Source organism: Mustela lutreola, chromosome 4 (genome assembly GCF_030435805.1).
Source record: "Mustela lutreola isolate mMusLut2 chromosome 4, mMusLut2.pri, whole genome shotgun sequence".
NCBI classification, from domain to species: Eukaryota; Metazoa; Chordata; class Mammalia; order Carnivora; family Mustelidae; genus Mustela; species Mustela lutreola.
Genome location: NC_081293.1, coordinates 17696067 through 17723250, shown reverse-complemented (window position 1 = coordinate 17723250; position 27184 = coordinate 17696067). Strand labels below are relative to the sequence as shown.

General features: G+C 45.3%; 1 pseudogene; it reads right to left on the bottom strand.

Annotated features, from left to right (window-relative positions):
* Window positions 1-2870: 2870 nt before the first annotated feature.
* The window catches only part of LOC131830084 (guanylate cyclase 2G-like), a 35402-nt pseudogene continuing 11088 nt past the window's right edge, over window positions 2871-27184 (bottom strand).

Sequence of the window (27184 nt, the reverse complement as noted above, 5' to 3'; positions counted from 1 at the left end):
GCAGGAAGAGGAGGCCTTCTAGATAGCTCTCCCTACTGGTAGATTAACTCAGTACCCCAGATCTACATCCCCCGAATGGCATATTTAATGTGTCTAACCCAACGGTCCTCAGATTTTCATGGGACCCCACAAGCACCTTTAAAGAAAACACCTCAGGGACGCCTGGGTGGCTCAGTTGGTTAAGCAGCTGCCTTCGGCTCAGGTCATGATTCCAGCGTCCTGGGATCGAGTCCCACATCGGGCTCCTTGCTCAGCGGGGAGCCTGCTTCTCTCCCTCTGTCTCTGCCTGTGCTTGCTCGCTCTCCCTCTCTCTCTCTGACAAATAAATAAAATCTTAAAAAAAAAAAAAAATTTGAAAAAAAAAAAAAAAAGAAAAAAGAAAACACCTCAGAAGCTCTCCAGGACTTTAGCTTTTTCCTCAGTAAATTCAGGGATTGGAAGAGTGATTCAACCAGAAGGTTGTTGGTTTTCCTTTGCCCTGTGGGAGGCAAAGGGAAGTCACAGAGGAGGAAAGGCTGCCCCTGAAGGGAGTGTGCCCTCTGAACAGACAACTGGGTCTCCCTTGCTTGTTGACTGAAAATGTTGTTCTTGGCCAAGGCGCAAGTAAGCAGGAGAAGCCTCAGGGAAGGAAAGGCCTCATTACAGATGAAATGTTGATTTCCTTGGGCTTTGCTGATAAGCTTCAAAGACTAGTTAGCCCTGGCCTCAGGAGTGAGAGCCCATCAAGGCTGAATTTTGCTAAAAGGCAATCTTTCAAAAATAATAATAAAATCTATGAGCTCTTCGGATCAGTAGGGCACCCGGTGAAGCACCTCATATACATGTTCACATTTAATCCCCCCATCTACCCTTTGAAGGTAATATCATCACCATTCCCATTTTACTAGTGAAAAAAAAAAAACAGGCCCCAAAATCAGACAGCCAGTAAAATTCAAAGCTAGGTCTATACTGATGGCTTCTAGAAAAATCTTTCCCTCACCTGAAGTCTGTTGATGAGATATAGTACTCGAGGGCCAGGCTAAGCACCCTGGGGAGTTGATGCCATTCCCTTCTCTTTCACTTCTTTCCATGAATCCCCATACCCACCGAAACACCTAACATCATAGAAACCACTCACCACTTCCTCTGTGACCATCTCCAAGATGTTCTTGAGAACATCCATTCCCCTGCCCCACCAAAGGCCGATGGCTATCAAAATGATGAGAATGCATCATGGTGTGTTTCAGATGGGCTAGATGGAGAAGAAGGCAGAGAGAAAAGGAAAAGAAATTTAGATGAATTGAGATGAGGTCCTCATGCCCCCAAGCCAGTGGGCCTCTATCTCCTCTCCCTGGCACTTTAGACCCAGGAGAAGTTACTCCGTAGAGGAAATATGGGCATTATAATTACTAGCCTTGTGCTTGCTGTTGCCTTGTGAAAGACTAGACTGAGGTGTTTAAGTAGTTACAGCTAGGAGAAGAGAGGTACCCTCAAGGTGGAGAGCTGCCATAAACCAGTTCTTGCCTAGTTACTGACTTGGTTGTGACTTGGGGGCCAGTGGGCAGGGGCTGCTGTGGAGAGGGAAGCCTCCGCTGCTCAAACTCTTGAGCTACCAGCATCTCTCATTAAAGTTAACCAAAGACACACCTCTCTGAGACCCCCTAACCATCCAGATATTCTTCAAATGCTACCGATATTGCTGAAACTTTAATATGTTCAGTTTAGAAACACTAGACAGAACTAACTCCGTATGCAAGCTGGTACTCCCTGTGGATAGAGGTCCACTGGGCTCCTTGGGCTTCCTGGGATGGTCCCAGAGCTGGGACATATCACTGAAAACGTGGGTCACAACCAGCATTGCCTCCAGAAACAGGCTTGGAACCTCCATCAGCAGTCCCATTTTCAAGACTTACCCTTAAAAATCTTGATTCACAAGTTAAAAGAGAAGTTGCAATCCATGTTTGAGGCTTGGCTGATTAACTCAAACAATGAAGTAATCAGGAGAAAAAAGAATTTTTTTTTTAAGATTTTTTGTTTATTTACTTGACAGAGATCACAAGCGGGCAGAGAGGCAGGCAGAGAGAGAGAGAGAGAGGGGGAAGCAGGCTCCCTGCAGAGCAGAGAGCCCAATGAGGGGCTTGATCCCAGGACCCTGGGATCATGACCTAAGCTGAAGGCAGAGGCTATAACCCAGTGAGCCATCCAGGCGCCCCAAGAGAAAAAAAAAGTATTTTTGTATGTTTTTATATATTGTGGAAAATATAGAAATTCTAAAACTTAAATCCCCTAAGTAATTTTTTTCTAGCTGATAAAGATCTCAGCCAATAAATAGCATATATAGTCTAGCAACAGTTAATACAATAAAATTACTGTAAAGCACTAGAATATGATATTCCCTGGAGTTCCTGTCCACAGATTAATTCCACATCACCAAAACTATACTCTGCATCCGGAATGGGCAAATTACCACCCACCAGTCAAATCCAGCCCACTGCTGGTGCTCACAAATAAAGTTTTATTGGAACATGGCCACACTTATCACTCATATATTATAAATGGCTGCTTTCACACTAAAACAGTAGTTAAGTAGCAGAGACTATGGCTCATGAAGCCCAAAATATTCACTGTCTGGCCCTGAACAGAAAAAGCTTGCTGACTCCTGCTTTCCCTTTTAATCACCTTATTAGGTGTACCTGACTGTTTAGAATTGAAAATCCTGGAAAGAAGAAGTCGTGTGTATTTACACAGAAGGCACGGGGCAAAACCCTGTCTACAAATTTTGTGATCAATGTTGTCTGAAGTGGAGAATGATCTTATCCTCCAAATGGAAAACAGTAGACAAAATGAAAATGGCTCTGCTAAAACACCCTCCGGTGAAACGCCCGAGGGCGAGGGGGCAGTGACAATTGTGTTTGCAAAGTACGGTCAATGATACCCACGCAGATCGCTGCTTTCCATTCTGGAGGCCCTGTTCACGGTGTCTCGGAACAGATGGTACCTGGGCATGGGGATACCCGCCACACCGGCCCCACAGGACCCTGCAAGAAGGAGAGCAGAAGGGCACAGGCCATCTGCATTTCCCAAGGGCTGGCCTGCGCCAGCACACGAGGTCCGTGAATGCAATTCAACAAATATTGAAGCGCCCTCTTCAGGCAGAGGTTGGCAGCACTTCTTTGCATTTACAAAGAGGCAACCGACAGAATCCTTGGGTTGGGTGGAAAACAACATAATCAATAACGATAAGCTGAACGATAGTAAGCCCCACTCATTCACTTGCAAAAGCCCGAACTCTCAAGATGACAGTATTAGCAAGCAGGGCCTTTGCAAAGATACTTAGGTTTAGATGAGGTCCTGGGGATAGGGCCCTCATGATGGGATTAGTGCCCATATACCAAAAGGAGACACCAGAACTCTTTCTTCGCTAGGTGACGAAAAGAAGGCAGCCAGCCTTTGGTGAGATAGGAAGAGGGTTCTCATGGGAACCGACCACAATGAAACCCTGATCTCAGACTTTCCTGCCTCCGGAACTGTGAGAAAATAAACGTCTGTTGTTTAAGCCACCCAGTCTACAGTATTTTGTTATAACAACCAAGCTAAGACAGAAATTAATGATGATGTTATTCATGCACTAGAGATGTGAGCAAAGCAATTGTGGCACAAATGTGGGAGTAATTAATTCTGATTATGGGCCAGGTTTTATTTTAGTCAAGCCTCGGAGGACAGGTAGGAGCAGGTCTAGCTACATAGCTTACAGGGCCTGGTCTAAAATGAAAATAAGGAACTCTTCATTCCAAACTTATTAAGAAATTAAGAAAATTAGCAATTATTATTAATATTGTAAAATATTATAGTGATAATTATATTAATAATTTTAAAAAAAATACATTAATACTTAAACTAAGAAGAGCATTAAACCAAGTGATGGTTGCTTCCGCACAGGTCACGTGCCCATGAGTTTGACCCAAAACAGACCAGATCAAAGAGTCACAGGAAATAACAGCCCCATTTAACTGTCCTGCTTCTTGGTCTCCTCCTAACTTTTGGTTCAACACCTTGGAGTCTCTGCGTGTCTTCTCTGTTCCCAAGTAATCTGGCTAGCTGGAAACACATTTACAGAGACAATTCAACATTTTGTTTCCCTTTAATGTTTACCATTCAACTTCAGGGTCCTAAAAACCTCATACCTAGGACTTGAATCCAGAACCACCTGCTGCTATCCATGGGTCCTAAGGCCAAGGGCTGTCTACTGTGTGGATGCCAGTCCGGAGCCTGAGCTGCTCCTCAGGCATGTGCCCAATCGCAAAGTAGACGATGGTGCTGAGGAAGTGCAAGGACATCGTGGCAATCTCATGCACGTGATGGATTCCATCGCAAGTGGGAAGTCCGCTGGCCACTATGTATGCATCTCCAGTGATTTCCACCTGAAAATAAAGCAACAAAGTGGCATTGCTCTGAGGCCCCCAACTTTGAAGAGCCACACCCCCTGACTTCCACTCCTTCCATGTCCCCACATTTCCGGGAGTTTCTGCCCTTGTCCTGCTTCTTCCAGAAAGCCTTCCTTCCCCAAGCCCTCATGCACACATTCACTGTTTCCTCCTCTGAACTCTGAGAGCGGTGGGGACTGTATTTCCTCTATTCAAGTTCAAAACCAGTTAAGCAGGAAGCAATGCACAAATGGGGTAAATCTTGAAGAATCGCATGTATCCATCAAGAGGACTTCATCTTACCCAACCTGAAGGTACATACGAGAGCTTCACCCCATACAAGAGCTCTTAGATACCTTTATACATAGGTATGCATTAGACACAACGTATGCTTCTACTTATGTACAAATGCATTTATCTGCCTGATTTGTCCTCTTCTCTCCCCTGATAAATCCCTATAAAATTACCTTTCAGATTCTGCATTCCCAATAGAGAATAAATGACTAGTGTAAACTTGAAAGGTACAACTCTTTCCAGATACACATGCATTTTAGCAGAATCCAAAGATGATGCAGTAAAGGTGGAATTTCTGGCTTTAGCCAGGCAGGAAAAGCACCTCTGTCTACTGGTCACCCCCAAATTTTACAAAATCAACCCATATACAAGTCTGATTGCTTCTAGGCTACCTGTCCCCATCACGGGTACATACACCCTTTAGACACTGACTCTGATTTAGTATTAACTCATGCAAAACATAACAGGGAAGATAACACCAAGAGGAAATCCCAGAGGATGCCCTTCTGAGCAGAATAGCTTCCATTTGGGGGTACGTGTGACCTACCTTTGTGAGTATCCTCACCATCTTTGCTTTCACCCTTGAACAGAGGCATATCTGTGGGGAACACTGGGGGATAATCATTAAGGATATGTCCTTGTGGACCTGACCACACTCTCCCCCAAATCTCCCTGGACCCAGGGCCACAGGCAGAGCCCTGCAACCAAGGTCAGAGCTGGAAACCTGTGGTTGCCCCAGGCATGCATGAGCTTGGGCACCTGCCCTCGGGATCCGGCCCCATCAGAAAACTCAGAAAACACCCAAAGCATCCATCATTGAATGAATCCAAATTATTCATTTTTGCTATCCTCCCCTGAACAATCTTTTTTTTTTTTTTTTTTTTAACTCTGGGTAACCATATTCATACATCCCTGAGTGGTACGAGGCAGACCATTGTTTCTCATTTTAGACACAAGTCTGATAGCTACCCTTGGGGGCCCATCTTCAACCACACTGCTTAGGATCACAGGAACGGAAGTGAGACTCACATAGGGTCCAAAGACAACCTTTAAAGGACAGTAAATGTGAGCCTCTCTGAATACGAAGAAAACATCAGGAGCGAGCTGGAGGAATTAGTCAGTAGAAGGCCAATGCCTCTTTAGAAATGTGTTTACTACGAGATAAAATAATGGAAGGAAACAAGGAGCAACTAGTGATTCTTGACAAGCGCATACATCTGTGATTAATTAAGCCCTTTCCCAAGAAAACAAACAAGAATAAAATATTGAGTTTCTGCCATGCACCGGGATAGAATGCCAGCCTGAAATAGAGCCTTCCCTGGCTGACAGCGAGGGCGGCGTCCACCCTCACTCCAGCCCCAGAGTCAGCGACAAGGAGAGCATGTCCCCTCATAGTCCAGGAGCCAAGTGTCTCACCTCACACACATCATATGTTTTAATGATGTCATCAAATAAATTGTGCAGGTCATTAAGGAGCATCACAACTTGCAAGGGGACCCGAGAGAACTCAGATCTGTGAATCCAGCAATGTCAGAGAAAAAGATTGTCATGGATTCAAAATGTTCCGGTTCCACAGACCTTCCAGCTGTGCACTGTTCTCCAACAAAGCTGAAACCAGAGAATAGGGACTGGCTTTGAACAGACTCTCTTACTCATCTCGCCTCCTACAGACCCTGGCAGAGTCATGCTTATAGACCCTCTGGCTTCAGTGGATTAGGTTTTTGGTGAACAAAAATTCCATCACCTAAAGGGATTCTTCTGACTCCCATTTCTCCACCTGCATTTTCTCCAAAGAGATACTTTCCTTGGTGGGTATAAATTGGAGGAGGGCAGAGTAGGTTACAGGAATGCCTTTACCATAAGGATTTTCTCCCGGAGGGCATCTCATTTTCCCCTGTTGGCTATAGAGTTTGATGGTAAAGAGTCAATCTGCAAATGCGGGAGGAAAAAGAAGCAGCCGCCAATCCACAAACCAATATTTTTGCCCTAGTCCACCAATCTTATACCAATACCTTCAAATCCCGATTCTGCTTCTTTGTCAAGACACACAAGAAATTTTAACAGCAGATGCTCCTGCCAAGTGTTTAGAGAGAGTACAGATGCGATTACAGCCAAAAATGAAGCGAGTTTTTAATCTGAAGTCATGGGCGCATATTGCATTGCGCAAAGAAAGGTTTTGGAGTACAATCCAAAATACTGGGGCGCCAGCAATGAACCAAACTCGTGCGGGCAGAGCGCCATCTAGTGGTCGCTCTGCTGTTGCTGCAGCCATCATCTTTTCCGTAAGACATTCTCTAGTCCTTTGAAGGGTCTATCCCCTTTTATAATTTGGGTGTACCAGATTGCCTGCAAAATGCTTCACCCATTTCAGAAGAACCTGACTTCCTCTTATTAAAGGAGCAAAATAAATATTCTCTCTATGTGGCGCCTCTTAGATAGTGACGCTATTTTTTCCTGGGTCCTTTGTAAAGCTCCGTCCCCACCCCGTGCTGGGATACCTAGGCAGCCTTGAGGACAGAAGCCTATCCACCTTCCTCTTCTCTGCCATCAGCTGGTTGGTCCTCTCTTCCACCACAGCCTCCAGATGTTGGACACACACCTCCAGCTGGCTCACCACACGGTCTAGGATGTTCACGTGGCTTTAAAACCACCCCCACATGAACATCTTTTCCCAAGAACTTTAGGGCCAGAATGGAGCACAACTTCCAGCCTTACATCCTGAGAAAAGAAAACATGTCTTGCCCTTCAGGTTCCCTACTTCAGGGCTGCCCATAGACAGAAGTGAAATGACCATGGCAATGAGGCCACACGGCAGGACAGAGGCTGCCTTCGACCAGTTCTGTGACCTCGACCTGCCCCCTTCATCTCCCTGAGCCTCAGTTTCTTCATCTGGAAAATGAGGATAATAACACATACTTCCCAGGGCTGTTCTGAGGGTCCAGGGAGAGAATGGTCACGCGGTGTCTAAAGCTACATCTGGCACTCAGCAAGCATTTAGTAAACAGTACCCTCCCCCACTTCCCAACATCCTCCAGGTCGCCATCATGGTCAGTCGAAAACGTAGATTTCAGGACAGGTTTTTGGGTTGTTGTTGTTGTTGTGTTGTTGTTCTTTTTTTCTGAACAACACCAGTGGTTTTCTTTCAGATAAAGATGTAAGGGGCACTTCTAGATCCCATAGGCTCTCGGTTTAGAAGTGTCTTCAGAAAAATTGTTTAAATTCCCCATTTTTCAGATGAGAAGACTGAGGCTCATATAGGAGGTAGACTTACCTTAACATAAGAGAGCAGATTTTCTGAGTAAAAGTCATGATTGACCTGAGACGTATCATTTAGAACAATTTTGATGTGGAAAATGCAGAATTCTGGACTGTTGTGTTAAGAATGCACAACAGAATGGCCAAGTTAGGAGCAGGTGCCAGACTTCCAGCCCAGGGCCCTTCTATCAACTCCAGCTGCTTCTAGCGTGGCCGTGCCCGCAGGTGCTCAATGTGCCAAAAGAAGACACTATCATCCTAACGTGAAGGAAGCGACTATTGACAAAGTTGCTTGGGCAGCGTGAATAATTTAATCCCTTACTCTAAGGTCGGTGAATAGTTTTTTATCCCATCGTCCGACCCCAATGGATGAGTCCTGACCCTTGGAATGTTGATTCGGAAAACATTCTGGGGCCATGTCAGAACTTCCCAGGGAAGAGTGCCTTGACTGACTAGTAGTTTCTGGAATGAACAAAGGAGGGCAGTGAAGAGCGGACGTCTGATACATTTTGTATCACTTGTGAAACAAAGGGAGAATTTTTCACTCTACTTAGCCAGCGTGTAACACAGTGTCTTGCACGTGGCAGTCGTCTAGTGGGTAGATGATGAATGAATGAAGGAGTGAGTGAATGAATGAATGAGTGGAGGAATGGACGAATGAATGGACTGAGCCACACGGGAGCCATCACAGCCACAGAGTTTCTAAATTCTAATGGTTACATGATTAGGAGAAAATGTGCTGTATCTCACTCACCCTTTGGAACTGGCTTCTCGTAAAATTTTCTTGACGGAAGAGAAAGTGAGCCTTTTCTCTGGAGATCATCCCCACACTCCCTCACCGTGACCACAGTCTTCTGGTTCCCCTTCTCCTCCAACAGGGGAGGTCGAAGTGGAACTGACGTGGGGTCTTTGATGCGGCTGATGATTTCTGAAACTCACGTGGGGTGGAGACGGCCAAATGACTGAAAACTGTGTGCCATTAAGGACACGTTACACATATGTGCTCTTCAATTTGTAAATTGAGTTTTAAATAAATTGAATAGATAGGAATGTCAGAGAAATCTGAATATTTTATGAGAAATACTTCGGAACCTCCTGGAAAATGCAGAACCCTACTGTAAAACATATAAGCACCTTTTAATGAATCTGTTTTTAGATTAGGTTTTTTTTTTCTAATAGAACTTTTATTGAAGTAAAGCATATATACGTCTATGTGACTTCAGGAGTCTATAAGAATTTGGGGTGCACGTTATGCAATTTGTATTCCATATGCAATGTCACATAAAAGTTATTTTAGCAAATAATAGATGTTACCACGTCCTGCCTCCAGGCCCAACTTTGTAAACTTACTTTCTTTCACTTCGGCCTTGACTTCTACTGACATTTATTAAACACTCTGCTTATCCAAGTTTTGTAAAGGAAATAATAATTTGAGAACAATGTATACATGTTTTGGTATAAAAATACAATGGGTGTAACAATATAAATGAATCTTTTTTATTTATTTTATTTTTTATTTAAGAGAGAGAGAGCATGAGAGAGATATCCTGAATGTGGGGAGAGCAGAGGGAGAAACAGACTCCCCACTGAGCAGGGAGCCTGATGGGGGACTTGATCCCAAGACCCTGGGATCAGGACATGATCCAAAGGCAGATATTTCACCAACTGAGCCACCCAGGTGCCCAACATGAACGAATCTTAAGTGCATATTACTAAGTATAAAAACGTAGTCTGAAAAGGCTACACGATGGAGGGTTCGGTTTATATGACATCCCAGAAAAGGCAAAATTATAGAGACAGAAAACAGATGAAAGGCTGCCACTAGTTTGGGGAGGAGAAAGCGTTGAACAGGTGAGGCACGGAGTTTGTTTCGGGTAATCAGACTATGTTCCATAATACTGTAGAAGTGGATACATGTTACTGTGTATTTGCCAAAATCCATCGAACTTTATAGCATAGAGAGTAAACCTCAAAGGACACAAATTCTTAACAATATCTATTAGGCTATTGGACAATCCCAGGGGAGATGCAGACCATGACCAAAGAATGACGTGAGACCCTTACGTCTAAACACAGGACCCGTTCACAATCCCTATCTTCTAGTTGGCAGGATTGCATCTCATGAGGGGACAGAATAAGGACTCTGACAGCACCACACACATACTCTGGGATTGGATAAGTAATAAATGGATGGCAGATGGTGGGAGCAGGGTCTCACGGTTGGAAAGGGAGGTTTGGATAAGTGATAGGGAGACTAGAATAAATGAACCATGTGGCAATGATGTTGGAAATGTCAGTATGAAGTCATGTTTAGTTTATATAGACACAGCTAGGTAGATATGGATGTGGAAAGGTGTGTACACGGAGGGTATTGTACACACATGCCACAGGGAGGGCCTAGAGGCAACAGCACCCGAGCAGCCATGAACACACCCAGCATCTAGGTCTTGGTTTCCAATATAATTCTCCAGTAAGAAGAACCAGGGTTTGTGTATCCTTGATATGATGAGACGAACATGACAATTGACCTCTGTGGGCTTCCTCCCAAGAAGCAGAAGCCCAGTCTAGTCATGAGGGAAAAAATAATCAGACAAATGGGAAACATCATACAGAATACCCAGCCAGTGCTCCTCAAAAGCACAATGTCTGAAAATTAAGGACAGCCTCCGAGAAATAGTCCTGAGGAACACGGAGTAGACATGATGGCCAAATGCACTGCGGTGTCCTGGATGGGAAGCTGGGGTAGGAAAGACACCAGGTTAAAGACTAAGGACACTGGGGAGCACCTATGTGGCTCAGTTGGTTAAGCATCCAGCTCTTGATTTTGGTTCAGGTCATGATCTCAGGGTTGTGAGATCGTGCCCTGTGTCGGGCTCCGTGCTGGATTAGAGCCTGCTTGAGATTCTCTCTCTCCTTCTCCCTCTGCCCTTCCTTCTCCTCTTAAACAAACAAACAAACAAACATAAACAAAAAAGCCCAAGGAAATCTGAACAGAGTATGGCCTTTACTTCATAATAATAATACAAGTTCTAAAACTGTGTAAAATACTCTCTTGTTTTTGTCAGGGTACATAGTCGTGTTTAAGTGCATTTTTAATGCACCAAAATAATCTGAAAGAAAGTACATTTTAACAAAGGATATACTATGGCTAATTGTGTTTCATGTCCCAAATGAAGTATCACCTGAGACGTGGGACCACAGTGGTTTCAAGGAGGTGATCGGAGAATCATCATTGCTGCATCTTCTGCTTTTCTGTATTCAGCTCTGAGAACTGCCATGAAAGAATCGATACAATGACATAAAACTTTGACCCACGGGTTCAAATTCAAATTGTGGTTCTGCCGCTCGGATTACACATGTTCCGGAGCTGGTAATGTGCGGCCATTCTGTTCTTCTTCGGTGTATTGGGAAGGGGGATGGGGAGCTTGATAAAACACAGTTTCTGGGCCTACCCCCCAATTTCCAATTCTGAAAGCCTGGGGTTGGGCCTGAAAATCTGCATTTCTAACAAGTACCCGAGGGGATGCTGTTGCTGCTGGTCCAGCGTCACACTAGGCCGGGGCTTCTCAGACTGTGGGACTTCAACATCCTCTGGGAACATGATAAAAATGTAAATTCTTGGGGGCGCCTGGGTGGCTCAATGGGTTAAAGCCTCTGCCTTTGGCTCAGGTCATGATCCCAGGGTCCTGGGATCGAGTCCCGCATGGGGCTCTCTGCTCAGCAGGGAGCCTGCTTCCTCCTCTCTCTCTGCTGCCTCTCTGCCTGCTTGTGATCTCTGTCTGTCAAATAAGTAAATAAAATCTTTTAAAATTAAAAAAAAATGTAAATTCTTGGCCCTCACCCCGGATCCACTAAGTCAGAGACCCTGAGCGTGGGACCCGGTGAGTCTGTGTTTTAACAAGCCCTGCAGGTAATCCAAATGCCCACTAAAATTTGAAAAGCACTGGTCTAGTGTGTGCAGAGAATCGATATCTAGCCAGTTCCCAGCACCAGGACTGTTTGCAGGGAAATACGAGAAGTTAATAGAAGAATTGTGTTTGTCCATAAATTAGGTGTACCTTGTACTTTTCCTGGTTGCAGGCCTGTGTATACATAGTCCCATATGGCCAGCTCTTATTTAACCCTGTGGGCATAGGACTACAGTGAAGGGCAAACATACCAACTGTATACAGTCTCCCCACCTCCACTGTTCCCTCCTCCCCCTTACCTCCACCAAAGTTGGTGCAATCCCGTGGTAGGTGAGCTTGGCGAATGTAGATGGGCTCCTTCCTGGGCTCCGTCTGGGAAGACCTATGTAGCTGCTCGGTTCCAAGGTCAGTTGCACTTGGATTTGGGATGAACCTCTTTGAATGAGTCTCCCCTCTATTTCTCCTGACCATAGATTAGAAACTGGAATCCACCTTTATTTTTTAAAGATTTTATTTATTTATTTATTTGAGAGAGATTGCAAGCAGGAGAGAGCCTGAGCTGGCAGGGAGGGGCAGAGAGAAAGGGATAGGAAGACTCTCCACTGAGCAGAGAGCCCGATGTGGGCCTCGATTCCAGGATCTGGGATCATACCTGAGCTGAAGGCAGACGCTTAATTGACTGAGCCACCCAGGTGCCCCAGGAATCTGCTTTTAAAGCAACTACTTATATTCAGAAAGGCTCCCGACTTGAAAAAAGGTCTCCAGGGAATGCATGATGATCTAGAGATGAGACTTGAGGCTGACCCCTGGGAAAGGGCTAGTAATTGTAAGCAAAGGGATTTAAAAAAAAAATCAAAGGAGAAACTTCAGAAACTGACACACGCACACCTCCCTGGGCTCGCTCTGAGATCGCGGCTCTCAGGTTGGGCTGCACGTGGGAATCACCCACAAACCCTGATGCCCAGATCATGGTATAGGACATTAGAGTCTCCTTGGCTAAAACCCAGGCAGTAGCAGTTTTTAAAGTTCCTTGGGAAGTTCTAGTGCACGGTCAAAGTAGAAAATAACAGCGCTGGAGGTTACGCCCACTATGCTTTTTTTTTTTTTAAATCAATCTGGATCAAATTTTGCTTTATCTCCCACCACTTCTGCCCTTAATTCCATGATAGGATGTGTGTTAAGAAAAACTTAGGGGGTGCCTGGGTGGCTCAGTGGGTTAAAGCCTCTGCCTTCAGTTCAGGTCATGATCCCAGGATCCTCGGATGGAGCCCCACATTGGGCTCTCTGCTCAGCAGGGAGTCTGTTTCCCTTCCTCTCTCTCTGCCTGCCTCTCTGCCTACTTGTGATCTCTATCTGTCAAATGAATAAATAAAATCTTTAAAAAAAAAAAAAGAAACAACTCAGTAAAAAATAAGCTTGAATAAATCCTATAAAGACAGTTAGGCAGCATTTATCAAAAAAATTAAATACGCTTAAAATACATTTATCTCTTCAATTTTATGTCCACAAAGATACAAGGATGCTCACTGCAGCAACTATAATAACAAGAAATAAAAACAACCAGAAGGTGTATCCATCAATAATACATGGCATAGCCTCACAATGAAAAATTGTGTAGTCCTTAAGAAAGAATAAAACCAATTTTTATATACAAATATGAGATGAGAGATGCCCAAGCAGAAGTGACAGTGTGTGCAAAGGCCCTGGGGTAGGAATGTGTCTGGCATGAGGGAGGCACAAAGAGGTGACCAGCATGACTGAAAGGAGCAAACCATGAGGGATGGAATTAGGAAGGTATACAGAGCTGAATGGTGGTACCCAACAAGATTTGCCCATGTGTTAGTCCCCAGAACCTATGAATGTGACCTTATTTAAAGAAAAGTTCTTTGCAGATAAACTTAAGCATCTTGGGTTGAGGGGATCATTTCAGATTTCCAGGTAAGCTCTAATTCAATGACAAGTGTCTTTAGAAGATACTGAAGGAAGAGAGGTCTACAGAAGAGGAAGCAATGTTAAGGTGAGGGCAGAGATTGGAGTGATTTGGCCACAAGCCCTTGAAGTCCCGGGCAGCCACCAAATGCTAAACAAGGCAAAGAATAAATCTTCCCTAAAGCTTCTAGGGAGAACACGGCCCTGCTGAACCTTAATTTTGAACTTCTGCCTTCTAGAACTGTAAGTAAATAAACTTCTGTCACTGAATTCTAGCAGGTTTGTGGTTAACTTATTATGGTAGCCACAGGACACTAATAAAGAAGGCCCCAAAGGTCAGGTGAGAGGGCTTTAGTGATCTTGCAGACCACTGGTAGGGCTTAGCTTTCATTCCCTAAATAGGAAGCCCGGGGAGGACACTGTGAACAGAAGTGACATGACCAAAGTCACTTTCCAACAGGATCGCCCTGGCTGCTATCATAGAATAAAGTGTGTAATCCCGAGTTCCTGGATTATTCTTATAGGCAAACTGTAACTAGATTTTTAATTTAGAAAAGAACATAAACTTTAAAAAAGAAAAACAATGAGATAAATCCTAAATTAATAAACATTGAATTAAAAAGCAAACATTTGAAAGCTAGCCCACATGACCAACGCTTGACAAAGAGACTCTGAGCTTTACCATCTGGTACCTTGTCGAGGCCATCAAAAGGCCCGTGGTCCTGGAGGTTGGATCAGCTCCATCATCAGGAAGGCAAAGCTGTAAACATCTCCCTTTGGGATACCCGACCACGGCGCCTCTGGGAGCCCCAACAGCTCGGGGACTGTCCAGTAGAGAGCTCTGCAAAGCAGTAGTTTTGGTGAGGGAAGCATGCAGTGGGAAAGGGGCAGGCAGAAAGGCGAAAGCCACCTCTCTTTCTCAGGGAAGCACGGAAGAATTGAAGGGAGCCAGTCCCTGAGAAATGTGCTGTAGTGTTGCCCGACTTAAAGAGCAAATCAGAGTCTGTGGGTATGTGCCTACAGAGAAATCAGGGTCGTGCACTAACATCTTTTCTGTGCCCAACACCTGCCTGTGTGGTTAGAAGGGCTCTTCCCTTTTCTTCCCCCTTTCTGTCTTGTCTACATTTTAAAAACTAATTTATTAAAGTACAATTCATAGAACATAAAATTAACCATGAAAGCAAACAATTCAGTGGCATGTAGTACCTTTGCAGAATTAAACAATCAACGACCCAAAGAAGTCCCAAAACATGTCCATGACCTCAAAGTAAAATCTTGTTCCAACAAACAGCGTCTCCCTCCTCTAACCCCTGACCCCGGGCAACCACCAACCTGCATTCTGTTTTTAAAGATCTCTGTGTTCCAGATATTTTGTATAATCTACATTTACTGTTTGCTGTGAGTTTTATAGGTTTATTTCACTGTAGGTTACAATCAATAAATGTATATGTATGTATGTATATATATGTGTGTGTGTGTGTGTGTGTGTGTGGTGTATACAGGCACATGCACCCATATATGTGTGTGTATATATATGGAGATGGGGAATAGAGTGGCCACTAGCAGGTGTAGAGAATTTCCCCCTTTGTCTTTTTCTGTAAGGCATCATGCTGTCCCATATGACAGAAACTCCCCACGTGCACACAGCCAGGCTGCTGGCAAGGTGCTGCTCCAGGGAGGGGTGGTCAGGGCCCCGGACACGCGCGGGAGGTGAGACTCAAGGGTGCTCAGTTTATGGTGGAGGAGTAGGCTCAGGTAACCGAGCCTCTGTTTGCGCATGTGCAAAAGGGGATGGGAGGTTTGGGCTCCAGGCAGAAGGTCTCGTCCTGAGATGTGCGCGAGAATCATTAGAGAGCTTTTTAAAAAACCACGCAGGGCGGGGAAGAGGGCCTGGGTGGCTCAGTGGGTTAAAGCCTCTGCCTTCGGCTCAGGTCATGATCCCAGAGTCCTGGGATCGAGCCCCACATTGGGCTCCCTGCTCAGCAGGGAGCCTGCTTCCCCCTCTCTCTCTGCCTGCCTCTCTGCCTACTTGTGATCTCTGTCAAATAAATAAATAAAATCTTCAAAAAAAAACAAAAAACAAAAAACACGTGGATGCCCAGGCCCAGATTCCATCTTCAGATATTCTGGTTCAGTTGATCTAGGATGGGACCTGGCCACCTACGTGTATTTTTTCAAGCTTCCCAAGAGACACTGGAGCTGATCATGTTTAGGGTGCCTGCCGATGATGCCCTCTGAGGAGGCGGGATGAAGACGCGGTGGGACACCGAGGCCTGAAGAGAAGGGCAGTGATTTGCTTCCGGCTGCCCAGCTTGGCCAGGATGAGACCCAGCCTCCTACCTCGGACGTCACACCACAGACTCACTGCCCTGGAGGTTATTTTTCTCTCCCACCCTCGGGTGGCTAGAACAGCCACACATGGTCAGCTCCAGAGGCAGGTCCCGGGCGGGTCCCTGAGCCAGTGAGCTTCAGAAAGCAGAGGTTGTGGTCAAGGGCCCTGTGGTCACTGTGCTAGTAGTAGTGGGTGCAAGATCTCCCAGTGGTTACCAATTGCTTTGTCGGTCCCTCAATGGATGTTCTGTAGGTCCCGCCCCAAACCCATGATCTTCACCTGCATCCAGCTGTCCACCAGGCAGGTGGAAAGCTTCTGGTTGCCCTGGGACCCCAGGGGGCTCCCATGGAAGAACAGCATGCCCTAGAAGGGTGAAAATAAGCAAAGGCTTTAGAGTAGGTAACACTGGCCCCTGCTGGAAGAAATAGATGGACAGAAACAGATGGACAGAAACACAGACTCAGGGGAGGGGGACATGCCCATCTCTAAGTTCATTTGGTCCTAGAGCCACTAACATAGCCCCTTGCCCATGAGCCAACCTGGGTAGGGGTACCCTAAAGTAGGGGAAGACTAGTTCTGGGCCCCTGGTGTGAAGCCACAAGGCAAGGCCAGCCTAAAACAAATAAGCTAATAATAATAATAAGCTAAATACAATAGAGTCTGACTGAGTGGTCAGTCTCCTTAATTGAAACCCCAGCTCTAACACTTAACAGAGAATAAGTTACTCTGCCCTGTAAGCCTCACTTTTCTCAACAAAATGGAGGTGACAATAATCCCTACCTCCCAAGATGGCCGTGGCAGGTTCATGGCATAATATTCATGAGACATGTGACATGGTGCGTGACACGAAGCCCATCCCCACCATAAATTGTCATGAAAAACATGAATAAATATGATAAGGGACACCAACAATATGGAAACAACACCATATAATTAAGACAATTCTCTTATTACCTACATGTTCCAAATTATATTCTATATTCTATATTATATTCTATTCCTACCTACATATAATGATCCTATAATAATAGATTATTACATTCTGTTATATGCACTTAAGGGTCCTGTTTGAGCACTTTGCAAGAGAAAGGCACTAAAATGAAGGATGTTGAAAAATTCGCATTTCATCCACTGTGTTCTTAAGGGTTTATATCTATTGTTATAATGTAATAATAAAGTACCATTACTTATGGGGCTCCTTGCTTGGCAGGGAGCCTGCTTCTCCCTCTGCCTCTGCCTGCCATTCTGTCTGCCTGTGCTCGCTCTCTTCCCCTCTCTCTGACAAATACTTATGAAAAGGCCTAGGAAGAACACTAAACTCCGAGGGCATGCATTCACATCTTCTTTTGACCACTCAGTCTCTTCAAGCAAGGCACTCCATCCCACTGGGCCCCTCTTTGACCATCTCTAAGATGGGCCTAGATCCCCACTACTTGAAAGATGGCCCGGGGACCAGCAGCACCAGCATCTCCTGGGAGCTTGGCAGAAATGCAGAGTCTTGGGCCCTGCCCAGATGTACTTAATCAGACTGTGTATTTTAACCTGATCTAGGAGATCCGTGTGCCCACAGCTTGAGAACACCTGCCCTCCTTTATTGGTCCGCACCTTGGCTGCCCATTAAAGTCCCCTGGTGAGCTTAGAAAGAAAAAGCCAATGCTTAGACCTAAACACAAGAGCCTGTATTAGTTACAGATCACATGAGGTACATGCCACCAACTGCTGCTAAGAAGCCCAAATCAAGAGAAGGATCAGAAAGGGGAAAAGAGTGCCAGAGGGAAGACCCAGCTCAGGGTGAGTCGCCAAGGCAGAGCGCGGCCTCATTTGGCAGGGAGAGGAGGGCAGAGCATACAGCTCTTTCCATAGGCAGGGAAGGGCTTGCAGAAAGACCTAGAATGAGGAAGGAAACAATGATGGCAGGAAGACAGAGAAGAGATAAATTCGAAAAGGAGAGCCGTCACATTTGAAGCAGGATTAGACGGACGGATACTGGTATTTCTCTGAGATCTCCCAGGGCAGGCTAGCAGCAGTGGAACAAAGGCTAAGGGGACAAGGCAGACTGCATCTCAGAAGTAACCACAGTAGCGCAGGGACACAGGGGGTCCCCCCTGTGGGTGATCCTGGGGTCTTTATTTTCTTACCTTCCTTGATGGTGTCACCATAAGACCTTCCATAAGGTATACTCAATATTTCCAGCTTCTTGGATTTAAAGTACAGACATAAAGCCTCCCCATATCTTGATCCAAATCTCTGAGCCATTTGCCAACTACCTAGCATGGGAGCTGGCAGAAAGGCAGCAGCCTCAGGATGCTGCAGGTATGGAGCTGTCGTGGAGCCGTTTTACCTGCATCAGCCTGGGAAGCCCAGGCCCCTCCTCACACCCACCTCACCCCAGAGGTTCTGGACAAGAGCAAACCTGACCATATCACTCTCAAGGGTCTTACTGGATCTTTTTCTGGTTTAAGTTTATAGTGCTAGCCTTATGTGGTATCGACCGAAGTTCGTTATTTGAACCAACTCGTGTAAGTCCCCCAGCGACCCTGTAGATGACACAGGTGGTATTATCGCTAACCTCCTCTTACAAATAAGGAACTAAAGAAAGGGAGAAACAAAAAATTTCACCTGTGCCAGGCCACAGGGCTGGCCTGGGGTGGAGCAGGACTGGGATGGCCGCAGTCCCATTCCCACATCCCCGCCCTTGACCAGTTGCACAAATGCCAAATGCCCGGTGGCTGACGGAAGAAAGCTCTGAAGGTCCAAGATGAGAGATGACTCTGAGCATTGCATTGAAGCCACAAGGGTCCGTGAAAATTCACAAGGGTGGTCTGGATCCCTGATAAGCAAATAAATCACAACAAAGCTTTCTTTGCGTACTTGGTACTATGCACTTTGCTTTCTTTATACATAAGATCACATTCTGTCTTTCCGGAAGGTAGGTTAATATTCTCATTCTCTGTTTTCCATTGATTAAACTCACAGTTTTAAATTGCTCCCCGATAGCGAGGGCAGAGCTAGAAGATAAACCCAGGTTGGGTTGCCTTCAAAACAGCCGCTCCTAAATCATTAGATTTTCCTGTTTCCGGTGCCCTCATGATTGATTGTACGGGAGGAGGAGGGCAGATCAAACACACCCATTCTCCTGACACCTGGTACGGGAACAGCCAGGTTTGAATGTCTCCCAAGCCCAGCTGAGGAGGGGGGTGAGGTCACCCACGGTTGTGGTAGCAGGAGGCAGTGACGGCACTCAGTGTTCCAGCGAGGAGGAATACGAGGAGGCCCTGAATGGACTCTGCCCCCAAGGAGGGTGCCCTGGGCCTCGTGATCACTCTGCTGGGGACTTGGGGACTCACTCTGCTCCAGCAGGGATCTTGGTCTGAATCACCGTCCTGCTTTAGCAAAAGCCCCAAGTCAATACTGGAAGTGCAGGCTAAGGCCAAAAGCAGGACTGTGGACACACTACTCCTGCTCCCACCCCAAAATGCAATTTTTGTTTTTTGAGATGATACAGTTAAATTACATTTTAGAAACTGCAATCCACTCACACAAACCTGGAGAGGCCTGGCTGAGCCAAGGTCTGGGCTCGAAATCTGGGGAGACCTATATCCAATCCGGAATTCCCTCTCATTTTATGGAGACCTCCCCACGCACCAGGGCTGTCCCTGAAGCTCTCCACTCCTCTGCCCCTGCTAGTGCCAAGCCCACCCCAGGCAAGAGACATTTTGTTCGGTCATCACTGATTACCCTTATATCCAGGTTTATTAGCAGAGTTCACTCCATTAGAACATAAAGAAGATGTTGAGGGATGCTCGAAAGCCTAGGAATGTAGTCCCCACCTAGAGATGGCACACATCTCTTCAGGGTTTGCTTTCTTTTCCTGTCTTGGTGGAAATGTATGATTTCATGTATATTGTCACAGACCAAATAGGACACGATATCAGGGTTGTGAGATCCAGTCCTGCTGGGCGTGGAGCCTGCTTTAAGATTCTCTTTCTCCCTCTCTCTCTGTCCCTCCTCACCTCTCTTTAAAAAAAAAGAAAGAAAGAAAGATGGAGTTTATTGTTAGCTATTAAGAGCAATGTCCAAGAGAAGGACAGGTATAATTTTCAATTTTTCAGGTAAAGAGGTAAAATTAACTTTAATAATATATTTTGTTTAACCCAATATATTTAGAAAATCTTATTTTGACATAAAAATTATGAGATATTTTACATTCTGGGTTTTTTTTGGGGGGGTTGTTTGTTTGTTTTTCTGAGTCTTTGGATCTGGTGTGAATTTTACACTCAAGCACACTTCACTTTAAGCTCCCCACATTGCCTCTGGCCAATAGTCCCATGCAGCTGGTATTGTTTGGATAGGGCTGGCTTACCTCAGAGAATCGTTGGAGGAATTAAATTTCTTTTTTAAGATTTATTTATTTATTTGAGAGAGAGAGAACGTGAGTGAGTGGGCTGGGGAGCAAAGGAAGGAGGGAGAGAATCTCAAGCAGACTCTTCACATCCAACCGGGAGCCCAAGGTGGGGCTCAATCCCATCACCCTGAGATCATGACCTGAGCCGAAATCAAGTCGGACACTTAACTGGACTGAGCCACCCAGGAGCCCCATGGGAATGAAACTTTTTAAATATACATGTTTTTATTACTAGTTAGTTCTAGTAATGAAGTTATCTCTGATAATAGTAATACTACCGCTCCTACTAACAATGAACATTTATTTCCTGGCGCCTGTTATAGGAGGGCATGGTGCTAAACATACTTACTTCTCCCAACAACTATATTGGGTGGGCACTGCTGTCATCTTTAGATGATACACAGGGAAACTGAGGCTAGGGTAGGTAAGATCACCTGGCCAGTAGTGGAGAGCCAGGGTTCAAACCCCAAGACAATTTCTATGATAACTGCCTTCCTCCTCTTAACCCATCATGACTTCTTTTATGAAGAAGTGAAGGTCCATCCCTCACTCAAGAAGAATATTATAATCTCCAAAGCTCCTTCCCAGGCTGGCTCCACTGGGTTGAACTCTGTAGGGACAGGATAATGAGCCTATTCCTCTGTGCCCTCCATGCCAGAATTGGGTCTGAGCCAAATGAGGTGCTCAATCAACATCCATTTGTTCACTTGAAAAGTCTGTGGCATCTCAGAATCTCTCTGGTACCTGGTATAGAGAATGTTCTGGTCCAACAGAGAGGAACTGTTTTTATGATTGTTATGGGATGGCCAGAAGCGCAATCTGACCCGCAGAGCATGGCCAGTGCTTGGGTTCATGTCAAAGTCACCAATGGGGAAGACGTGAGAAGCTGTAGTGAACTTTTGTTATTCTTAGTCCCCTTTGAAGGAATGCTGGCAGAGAAATGCCTTAAAGGGCCTAAATGTGCCTTGACCTAACTCACTCTGACTTCCTTACACCATCCCATTATGTACATACTCTATTTCAGAAGACACCAATCCTTCTAAAGCAAGGCGTCAGGTGATCTTCAGCTCCCCTGGCATGAGGCGGGGGATAGACTCAGTGACCTGAGGTGACTGAAGACCACCAGGGAGACTTCCCTTTCAGAGTGCCATTCTCACCCACCCTAGAATTTCTTCAGAGAAACTTTGGGGTTAATACCTCTTGAAAATCAAATGCCAACAGAAAAAGCTATATCTGTTAGCTATCCCTACCTTACCTGGGGAGATCTTACTAGTTTTCTCTCCAGAGCCGATAAATGATTGATAGATAGATAGATGGATGATATCAGTGGCAGGAGACTGATCTCCAGAGTCTAAAGTGCTTCCCTGGGCGTGGTGGGGAAGGATGGGAAAGTCAGTGAAGGGAAGGAAGGAGCAGCCCAGGGTGGGAGAAGATGTCGGATCAGATCTTCCTAATTTTTAACGATCCCACCACTTAATTTTACATGTGTATTTCCTGACCTTTTTTTCCCTGTAGCTAGATTTTAATCCATTCAGAGATAAAAGAAAGTCTTTGTCTTCCTATGCAAATGCCCAGAGTAAGGCAAACCCTTAAGAGATGCTCAGTGAAGTCTTACTGAAATACTAACCAACAATGGTGGCCCAGTTCTCACTAATTACTGAGATCAGGGAGGGAGAAAAGGTTGGAAAATCTGATTAAAGCAGTGAATTTTAGAAGTGGAATCATTTTGGGGCACCTGGATGACTCCGTTGGTTAAGCAACTGCCTTTGGCTCAGGTCAAAATCCCAGGGTGCTGGGATTGAACCCTATGTCAGGCTCCTTACTCAGGAGGGAGCCTGCTTCTTCCCTTTACCTCTGCCTGCTACTCCACCAGCTTGTGCACTCTCTCTCTCTCTCTCTCTGTCAAGTAACTAAATAAAACTTTTTAAAAAATGAGAAGTGGGATCATTTTGTTTGAGATCTGCAGAAGATCAGAATTTTCAGGAACGACTACAAAGTATTACAAAGTCTTTTCTAGTAATAAAAATTGTATTTTGTATAATTTTGTAATAAAGTCAATGTAAAAAATTGTAATCAGTTACAAAGATTATGAAGTCTTTGGTTCAGTTTAACTCAAGACACATAACAACTCAAAAACAGTGGTAGTTGTTCTTTAAATAAGTTTAAATGATACTTACATTGACTATGTCATATGCAAAGGAGAGTTTGAATATCCATTCCATATCATTATCTGAGTTTCTCAAAACATCCTCAAAAAACAGTTATTCAAATTATCACCAGCGGCTCCACTGGAAGCCCAGGGAGCTTCGTGTGTTGAATGGATTTGATTCTGATACGCTGGAAGACTTTGACCAGAACTACTACCACCCAAGGCAGAGTACTCTACAGCCAGTACTGGAAATTTCCCAGGAGATATAAGTTGATTCAATGTTGAGAAAGTCACCCAGTCTGGAGTCTTTTAAATACTTCCTTGTTCCTAACGTATAGCCGATGGTCACATACCATTGGTAGGATAAGCCCAGAAACATAACTGGGAAGTGGCTCTAAGGTCTTGAGAGCTGATGACAGGCTCAGATAATTTCCACCCAGAGCAAAGGAAACCAGACTATTAGCAATTCCACTGCTAATCATTGCCGCTGCAGGCGGCCCAACAAGGTAATTCATATCTTGGAATTAGACTGGAGAGGAACCGTTCTTGGATGAAGGGCAAAACATTGATAAGTTTCTTTATTATCTGCTGTTAATCAAAGCTGATATAAGCTGTACTAGTTTGCTTACCTTAAGACTCCCTTTCTTGCCATACTGGACGACAATGCAGATGTTGGGTGGTTCTGTGAAGATACCATAGAAGGGGACAATGCTTTCATGGCTTAATTCATATACCTGAAAATAACAGTAGTTCCTGATGATTACAGTATGTCTTCTGTTCTAGGAACTCATTCCGCACTTGGCATACTTGCAGCTAATTCTCACACAGAGAAAAGTGAGAAGAGAACTATGACTGCTCCCATTTTACAGATAAAGAAACTGAGGCTCAAACAGTAAAATATTGTGTTGAAGATCATAGAGCTTATTAGTGGCGGACCTGGGAGGTTTATCCAAGCAGTGTGCCTCTAACAAATAAACCAGAGGAATGATCAAAGTCTAACCTAAAACCACATCACAGTAAACAGAACTGGCCCTGCTTTCAAATGTTCTTGGATATAAATGCCAGTGTGTGGAGGCCATGCTGGCTCACAGATCTCGAGCAAGAAACCAGACCCCATGAATCTGACTCCATCCAAGGACTAGGTCCAAGGGAGGTGAATTAAGGAGATAGAATTAAGGAGAAAGAGCAAGGCTAGAAGGGGTCCCAGATTTCAGGTGCCTGGGCCAGGCTAAAGGATCTGAAGCCTAATGTCTGGGCTGTCAGGGGATAGGGATAGTGGGCCAAGGAAAGGGAAGCAGCTTCCCGTCATTGATCCTTTGGATGGCAGCATTCCCAGATGGGAACCAGGAGTGGGCAGCAGAGAGCCAGAGACCGACACTGCTTTCTCTCTTCCAAGGGGAGGGGCCTCACCAGCCGGATTTCCTGCAGCACAGATGGCTTCCTGACCTGGGCTTTTGCTTGGTCACCAACACAGCAGACAGCCACATGGTTTCCCTGGAACCAGAGACAAAGTGGGATGTTCTTAATCTAGGATGATCCAGAAAAAAAGCTCCACTCAGAAAAGACTAGGAAGGGAAGCAGGAAAACTGGCAAGAAACATCTACGAAAGGGAACACCACCAAGCTCCTCACTTTCCACATCAGCCCTAGGGCACTGCTGTGCTTCACGCGGGCTCTCAGCTAGTTGATCAACCCCTGAGATCTCATTTAACAGACAACACAGTCCTGCGGGGGCGGGGGGGGGGGGTTGTGATTAGCCTGTTTCCAGATGAGATCACTGAGGTTAAGTGACTTGTCCAAGGTCACACATTTGTAGGTAGTACAGCCAGAAGTTGAACATCTGACTCGAAGAGGGGCTCTCAGCTAGTTGATCAACCCCTGAGATCTCATTTAACAGACAACATGTCCTGCCGGCGGGGGGAGGAGGGGGTTGTGATTAGCCTGTTTCCAGATGAGATCACTGAGGTTAAGTGACTTGTCCAAGGTCACACATTTGTAGGTAGTACAGCCAGAAGCTGAACATCTGACTTGAAGACTGCTCTCCTTCTGTTATACAGTAATGTCTCATTTTCTTTAAGAGGAATAGTGAGCTGAGGTCTTAAGTGTAAGTCTGGAATCCAAAACCTAGTTCAAGCCCATTTCTACTCTTTACTGCCTACATAAGCTTGGACAAGGGATTTTGCTTCTCCAAGCTTCCATTTCCTCATCTGTACCACGGAGACTAAAAATAAAACTTACTTATACTGTTCTTATGGGGGTTCAGTCAGTTAAAATATGTAACACTGCTAACTCGAAGCTGGGCACCTGTGAAGGTTTCAGTCACTTGCCTGTCCTTTTGTCTGTCATCATCTATCAAGTTTGCTTTTAGAGAGTCCATCACTCACCACAAATCATAGGCCCACCTGGAAAAATCGGTGTAGAAGAGGACAGAGCATCTGGATATGAGAGATGGGTAAGCCTTGGCATGATTTAAATGTCAGCCAAGACCTGCCACTTTTAGTATTGGGTTAATTGCAAAAGACTCAGGAATGTGATGGGGCTTGCATGGAGGCAGGGACCTCTGTGGGATGGAGGAGAGGATCCTTGGAAGAGGTAAAGCTTAAGCTGAACCCCGAAGGGCAAGAAGGTTCCAGATGGAGTGGTGTAGGGACACCAGGCATGGCATTGTCTGAGGGTAAAAGACACATGGCATAAGCACCAAGACCCATTGGATGAGCACAGGGTTTAAGCCAAGAAAAACAATTGTTCTGAAAGTAGCTTGGGACTAGGCAGTAGAGAGCCTTGAGCCTGTGTTGAAGAGTTTGGACACTATTGTACAGGCAACAGAGGTGGGGAGCCCAGTGACGGCACTGGAGGGGGATGAGGGCAAACATTTCAGGAGGCTTCACCAATACAGATATGCTATGCATTGTTGGTTGCCATCTCTAAATGGTTACTTGACCATAATATACAGTTTTGTGGGGCACCTGGGTGGCTCAGTTGGTTAAGCATCTGCCTTTGGCTCCAGTCATGATCCCAGGGTCCTGGGATTGAGCCCTTCATTGGGTTCCCTGTTCAGCAGGATGTCTGTTTCTCCCTCTCCTTCTGCTACTTCCCATTGTGCATGCATGCGCTCTCTCTCTCTCTCTCTCTCTCTCTCTGCTCTATCAAGAAATAAAATCTTCCAAAAAATACAGATTTGTATGAATAAAGGTCCTTAGGGTTTGATGGGTGATGATAACCAAGATGGTTTTTTGTAGTTGGAAAACCCAAGTAAACATTTGGAAAGATAAGTGCAGTTGCATAAGGAAAGCTTTGGCTCCAATCTTTGCTAAATCCAGCTTAGGGCAAAGAACAAGTCTCTCCTTGCTTGGAGCTTTTGTTCCCTACTCTCCAGGACTTCCATTTTGGAGAATAAATACACGGGTTTTCTTTCCTATCATATTTTTCACCGAGGGGACTTGAACTTCTAAAGAAGTGAAGACTATGAAACATGAAGGTGCTGGGAAACTAACTTTAAATTTTATATCATTTTAGTTTATTTATATTTATTTAGCCTGGTGTGGCAAACGGCTACCTTATTGGACACTGATGTCCTAGAGCTTGGATTACTGCATCCTTGGTACTTCCAAGCTGAGGAATCGGATGGATAATGGTGTTGCTGTGGTATGTGGACTGGCAGTTGCTGAAGCCTGCAGCAGAACCCCTGCCTGTCTTTCTCAGCCTCTCCCCCACACCCTAGACCGTTATGGCTTTTTTAGAAGTTCAAGGTTGAGAAGCACTAGTCTAGAGCAACAGGACTACCCTGGCTTTTATCTGGAGTGTTCCCCTAGTCCCAATATCCTGCCTAACAGAAAGGACATGCGAAGAATGGGACAGAGACACATGCTCTGACCTACAGGCAGCCACTGTGCCCTCAGGAGTACCTGGCAAAGTCCTACTGGAGCATAAAAGAGCTCATCCCCCTGATGGCTCTTGACAAAAGAACTGGCATCCCCAGAAATCATCACACCAGACGAATGACTGTTGTCGCATCTTGACACAGGTCTGCCTCTCTGGGATGGTTGTAAGACAGGAAGCATTGTTCTCAGCACCATGACCAAGTCCTGAAGAGATGGTGCATTTTAGAGGTGAGGAAAATGAGTGCCAAGGTCACACCGTTAATAACTAGGAGAGTCAGGGCTTGGATCCTGATCCTCTGACCCAAAGTGTGAGTGCTTCTCTGTGACATGTCCCTCTTGTGTCCACACTACCTCCAGACAGTGCCGTGACTCAGGCACTGAGCTCAAGCCAGTGCTGCCCAAATACTGGCTCTGGCATTTATCAGGATGTGTCACTTGTGTCACCTGAGGCCAGAGTCCTCTTTCTATGAGCATCTAAGCACGTGACCCCTCTATTTCATACTCCCAGTGCCTCCCCAACACCTAGAGAATGTGTTTAACACAGAGGAACCCTGTTTTTCAGGGATACTCTTACCTGGAACCCTAATGCAGACACCAGGTGGGACAGAGCAGAGCTGTTTTGGTTGAAG